This window comes from Bos indicus, chromosome 21, assembly GCF_029378745.1.
Source record: "Bos indicus isolate NIAB-ARS_2022 breed Sahiwal x Tharparkar chromosome 21, NIAB-ARS_B.indTharparkar_mat_pri_1.0, whole genome shotgun sequence".
Taxonomy (NCBI): Eukaryota; Metazoa; Chordata; class Mammalia; order Artiodactyla; family Bovidae; genus Bos; species Bos indicus.
In genome coordinates, this window is record NC_091780.1 from 60,242,323 (window position 1) to 60,248,980 (window position 6,658).

A 6,658-nucleotide genomic window follows, 5' to 3' on the forward strand; every position below is an offset into this window, starting at 1 on the left:
CAGTGAGACCCTGAGCTGTGACTGCCTTCGCCACGTTGGAGTCACGCAGACCTGAGTTGGGTTCAGCAGTGCCTGACACTAACGAGCTATTTAGATTCTCTGAGACTTGGGTCCCATCTGGAAAATGGGCTGGACACAATGAGTACATGAGCATAAATGTCCGTATGGCTCACCTCTTTCTTCCTGGAAGGAAACACCTTCTGGACTCAATAAGTGGGCTTGAACACCGAGTCCTTATCCAGTCTCACTGCGCAGCCATCAGCTGAGATCCACGTGAAGGATGGTCTTGGTATCTCACGACGGCCCTTTGGCTACGGCATGAACAGTCACTATTTACTCGGTGTGGGGCACACACAGCTACTCCGGATCAGCACCACCTTCAGGTTAGATGGGTATCACCGCCTCCACTGCGTGTGTGTGTGATAAGTCGCTCCGGTCGTGTCCAGCTCTTTGTGACTCTAGGGACTGCAGCCTGCCAGGCTCCTCTGCCCATGGGATTCTCCAAGCAAGAATAACTGGAGTGGGTTGCCATGCCCTCCTCCAGTGGGATCTTATTGACCTAGGAGTCGAACCCACATCTCTTATGTCTCTTGCACTGGTAAGTGGATTCTTTACCACCAGCGCCACCTGGGAAGCCTGTCTCCCTTGTACAGATGGGGAAACTGAGACTCCAGAAGCAGGATTTATAGTAGACATGTGTTGACTTTTTTCTGACCAATATCACTTCCTGCTTCTTCTGAAAATAGTACTCTGACTTCTTTGGGAGGAGTTACCTCCTCCTCGTGGTCGGCTGGCCAGTGGACTTATCAAGGTGTCCACATCGTCTAGCCAAGGAATGGGTGTGGGGCCCAGCTCAACTCATCAGAAGCTCTGTCTCTCAACCCCGAGTTTCAAGCACTGAAAATGGCTGGATAGCTGATACAGCCAGAAGAGAAGGGTGCGGTAGTGTGTGAAGGAAACCCGCTCGTCAGTTCCTGCTGCGTGGAGCCCCACCCTGGGAAGCGTCATCCTGCCTTCAGAATCGGGTCCTTTCACTTTCCTCTTAATTCTGAAACCGTCTACGGCCTGCCCTTTACTGCCTAAGTCAGCCAGGTGGGTTTCTGTTGCTTGCAGCCCCCAAATTCTGACTGACACAGGAAGTGAGTCCTCAGGGTCACAAATGGAGGAGTGGCAGAGTCAAGACAAGGACCACGTCACCAGGCTGCCAGGCCAGTGCTCTTCCCACCATGCCACAGAAGTGGCCTTGGGGAGAGCCTTCAGTGAGGGGCGGGGGGAGCGGCATCAGCAAAGGCCCTGATGGGAACGCACGTGCCCTCGGGGTCACGGAGCTGTCGTGAGGCCAACGTGTGGGAGGCGAGCTTTGACGGCAGCCACAGGAGGCAGGTTTGGGAAGCCTGAGAGCTCCTGCCACCACACCCTCTTCTGTGGCCTTTTCATGGACTATCTTTACTGCTCCCCTCAGCAAACTATTGAGCTATTCAAGCCCTCAGCTTGTCACATATTTTTAAAAGCAAAAGTGGAAAGCATCCTGAGTCAGGTTTCCTCATTTCACTTAACAATGGGGCAATAAATATTGACTAAGCTGTGGCATTCTGGAGAATGTTCCCTCACACCCTTCCTGGTTTGGAGCCTTGCCCCGTCCCCATCCCTCAGGCAAGCCACTGGAACTTTCTTGTCCTCGGGGGCTTGGCCTTGGACCAGATACAGGAGGTGGCAGAGGCTTCAGTCAGAGAAATGTCTGCTCATGTTCTCAGCCTCTCACTTAATTCACTTGTTGTGAATTTAGGACAATTTACTTGAAGCTGTGAGTCTCAAGTTTTCCAATCTGCAGAAAGTGAGACTAACACCATCTGTCCCTTAGGCTGGGGCGAGAAAGATGCGTTGTGTCCAGGAAGCTGGCACGTGATGTTTGCCTGCTCAGTCCCCGGCACCCCTCCCTCTGGTCAGTGGACCTGAACTCCGTACAGCTGATGACCCATCAGCCAGAAGCGGATCTAGGTCACAGGAGCTGGGTTTCAGGAACAATTCCCACACCTGCCTGTGGTCTACACTGTTGATTGTCTAGGCAGCAGCTATTGCCAGGGTTTTTCTTCCCTGCCCACTTCCTCCTCCAGAAGCTGAAAATCCTAAATACTCCTTTTCCCAGACTCCTTTGTGGCTACCAGAGGTCACATGACCTAGTTTAGCCAATGAGATGACAGAAGTTCCTCTTTCATCTCGCTGGTCCCTGGGAGGCTTCAAGGAAATATTTATTTTCCCCTCGCAAAAGGGAGAGGGTGTGGAGAAAGCCCTTTTTCTCCTTACCTGTGGATGTCATCATGTGAAGACGCTGGGGGCAGAGCCCAGGTCAGGGCTGGCTTTGAGGGTGTGTGGCCAGTGCAGTCATTTTGAAGGTCCCTGTGCTTATGGTGTCATGCTCTGTAGTTGCTGTATTAAAATTCTGAATAATTTTATCTTTGAGTTCTTGTTTCATGAGTGAAGTCTCATGGGACAATGGAGCATGTCCTGGAGGAGTGGATCCTCGGTTTTCCCCACTGCCTTCCCAAGGGGTCTCTTGGCTGCCTGCTCCCCTGCTGCTCCAGGTCCCATCTGGCCACCAAATGTCAGTCCAAGGTTGAGGGAGAGGAGCCCGGCAGTGTCCAGTTGCAGGGCAGGACCCCCACCACCCCCAGGCCCTCATGACGAAGCACGGCATTATATAGCAAATAAAAACACCATATATCAAGAAAGAGACTGTGGAAGAAAGGAATATGTTTTATGTTTTAGTACCCTTTACAGAGCTTCTTTTCCTGTTTTATAATAAGGGGTCCTTCGTTTCCATTGCATCGAGCTCTGTAAATCATACAGCTGGTGCTGGCTGAGACTACTAATTGGAGATGGCAGAGACTAAAGAGAGAAAGGAACTGGATTCTTGATTTGTCAAGCTGTTAAACCTACCCCCTCAGCTGCTGGCTGAGATAATCTTCATTGTTTAAGCCCCTGTCAATTAGGCATCTTGTTACTTGCAGCCCAAAGCACCTAACACAAAGTCATTTTGCTTTTTACTCTCAGGAGGATGCCTTCAATCCCCGTTGACTAGCTGATTGATAGCACAAGAAACAGTGGTCTGTGTGTTCCTTGTGGACAGCAAGGACCCCTCTCAGATCACCAAGCAGCAGTTAGTCCTGGACCTTTTCTTAGCAGTGATAATAATTTCATGATTCATATTATGGTGCCATCTTGTATGATTCTGATGTCAGTATTATTTTGCTCACTTTTCACACGTGGAATCAGAGGTTCAGAGAGGTCAGGTCACACAGCTCATAGGTGTTAGAGGCAGAGATCAGATCCATGATATTTCATGGCTAGAATGAAGAAAGCCTTGAAGGAACTATTTGCTCCTGTACTATTCACTCATCCCTGGCACCTGCTGGAATTCTGATATGCTGGCCTAGAGGTCAATGGCCTAGATATCACTCTCTGGCTGCCCATCTTCTTCAGGAGCTTCTCCCTAAAGCCACTGCCAGGCCCAGAAGGCAGTGAAGCAGCATCAGATACCAGCAGAGCCCTGGAGCTCTGTTCAGGCTCCTGCATCCTGTCAAGGTCCCCTTTGCTTTGTTCTCAGGTCCAGAGTGAGGCCATCCCCTGGCACAACATTTAGAGCCCTGCCCTCTGGTCAGGACCCTGGGCCAAGGACTGATGCTCGGCCCTCTGGTGAGGCACAGCCACAGCTCATGGAGATAAAGTCCAGAGCCCACAGTTATTTTCGTTGCTGGGCACAAGAGCTCAGCCTCTCTCCCCACACATTTTTCCAGGACCCTGAATCCTATTTGCTCAGAGAACATTTCCAGATTCCCTTTTGCTTGTCTCTGGCCCATAATCCATGTTGAAGCCTGAGGTGTGGCAGGTGGACACCCTTGGGATTCTCTCTGACCCGCCCACTCCAGCCCGGCCAGGATGTTCTTACACACACCGTCAAAAGGGCGCTTCGGCGGCAGTCTGGGGGAAGCCAGGCATCCCTTTATGGTAATAGTCATAACTGCAGCCAATTTGGGGTAATTGGTGGCTTTTGCTGGGGAATTCCTGCCTGTCGCAGCAGCCCGTTTGCAATGGCTTTGATCTCTACCAGTCTCCCTGAGACACGAAATATTGTTGTCATCTTCAATTACTCCAAGGGGCAGCTGTGGCCTTGACCTTGCCACCAGACGTCCCCAGCCTGCACAAGGCGGCAGCAGCCATGGAGGAAGGGTGGGCAGCAGGCAAGGGGGTCCCAGGGCCCTTTCCTGGGGACCAGGGCCCGCGGAAACCCAACCGAGGCTATGAGCTAAGAAGGGGTTCTGGACAGGAGGGTTAAGGGAGGGGAACATGCTAGCAAATCATAAAACATAGGATGCTGAGACCCTCTTTGCGCCAAGCACCTCTCTTTTCTTTACATCTCTCAGCGTCTTCTCTGCAAGATGTATAATTATCCCTGCTTTATAGAGGAAGAGCCTGAGGCTCAGAGATCCTTGTAGAGTAGGGATAAGGCAGGTCGGCGGGTGGGGAGAGGATGGTGGAGGGAGACGTCCAGCCCAGGTTTGCCTGGCTCGGGGCTGGAGTTCCTTCCATGTTGCCCAGCTCATTAGATCTATGGGTGAGATGCAAACTCCATCTTCCCAGCCAGGCCGTGAGCTCCTTGAAGGCAGAAACTGCATCTCATTTAAATCTGTGCACTTCCCTGGCTCCTAATACAAAGCTGGGCTCAGCGAGGTGTAGTCAAGCCCTGGGATCAGTTCCTTGGTTTTCTTTTTTCCTTCACCCTCGCTTCTCAGTGATCCCAAGCAGACTCTTAGCTTTAATACATTAACTCCACCCTGACAGCGCCCACACTTATGTCTCATAGATCCAACTGCCTACTTGGTATTTCTACTTTGATGCCTTACAGACATCTCAAATTCAACACATCCCAAACTGACTTCCTTATTTTTCTTCCAAAACTGGCTCCCCGCGTCTTCCAGATCTTAGTATTTGGGTACTCTCTCTGTGCCTAAGACGCCCTATTGATTCTACCTAAAAATTAACAATCCATAATCCAATCATTTCTTCCCCCAACCCCCCTCCACTGGCTGCATCCTCTCACAATGAGATTATTGCAGTTGCTTCTGAATTAGCTTCCTTGTGTCTGTCCTTGTCGGCCCGCCGCAGACTAAGCTCAGCCCAGCAGCCAGACAGATCCTGTTAAGACTTCATTCAGAAGGGGATGCTTTTCTGCTTCAACCTTGTGGCTCCTGACTCCGCCAGGGGGAGATTCATGGAGGTCCCTGACCAAGCGCCTGGCATCTGTGAAAGGCAAGTGCATCTGATAAAGGCCATGGCAGGAGCCATGGGCAGGAGGATTCATTCTGACTGGGGGACAGGGGGAGGGGAAAGCTTCCAGGAGATTGAACCTTGAATCTATCAACAGTGCTGTCAGGAGTTTACAGCTGGCAGGTAGCAGAGCTCTCGGGGCTGCAAGCTGGCCAGTGTCCACTGAGGGTTGAGCTCATCAAAGGGCCTGTCCTAGCTCCTAGGGGTACTCATGTTCACACCCCACCCCCAAGCCCTTCCTGCACTCCTGCTGTATGCGGCCCTGGGCAGGTTCTCAGCATGCAGCCCAGGACTCAACATCCTCACTCCTCAGAATGATGGCGCTGGTATTCCACTGGGATAGACAGATGGTGGTGGTGGTGGTGGTGGTTTAGACACTCTGTCATATCTGACTCTTTGCAACCCCATGGACTGTAGCCCACCAGGCTCCTCTGTCCATGGGATTTCCCAGGCAAGAATACTGGAATGGGTTACCCATTGCCTTCTCCAGGAGATCTTCCTTACCCAGGGATTGAACCTGGGTCTCCTGCAGACAAATAGTGAACAGTATGAACAATATGCAGAGGGGAAGGTTCTTTGGGAGTACCACAAAGATTATGACAATTTACATGCAGTAATAAATATCTGCAGCAGCTCTCAGCCACTAACCTGGGCCACCAACATGGGAGGTTTATGGAGCCGCAAAGCAGTCATATAGGATTTCTTTCTTTCAGGGCTGATTCAGGACCCAGTGTCTCTTGCCTTCCAGGCTGGTGAGCACTGACCTGAACTGCCTGTTCTCACGAGTTTGTCCTGCTCCCCCTACCCCCCTCCAGCTCCCACTGCTTCCCTCTGGGCTGAGGTGTGCTGGGCACACACCCAGAGACCTTTGTACTGTACTTGGGAAAGTTATTTGATGAGAAACTTTTTGCATTTTTTCCTTTACCTCTTGCCACAGGCTTCGGCATACATAACCCTGCAAACTGCTATGCCAGTTCCTCGTAGAAGCCAAGGCAATTTTTATTCTCTCCCTTCCTTCTATGTCAATTCCCTCTAAATATGTCTATGGCCACTTCCTCCTTTCTTTTCAACCATTGTACACCTTTCTAACTATGCCTGCACCAACCTTTATAGGTGCTATGAACGTGCTATTCCCCCACCTTTATTTAAGCATTTCAAGAGGAGGCTGGGATCTGAAGCTACAACTGAGAACTGTCTGTTTATCCACCTAAGACCTCGAAAATATTTCACAATGAGCAGGTCAGGTTCAAGATGATGCTTTCACGAAATTGAATTCCAGAACCAGGAACATGTGGTAAAAATCAAAGTCCTGACTCTAAAACTGTAGGGGCTC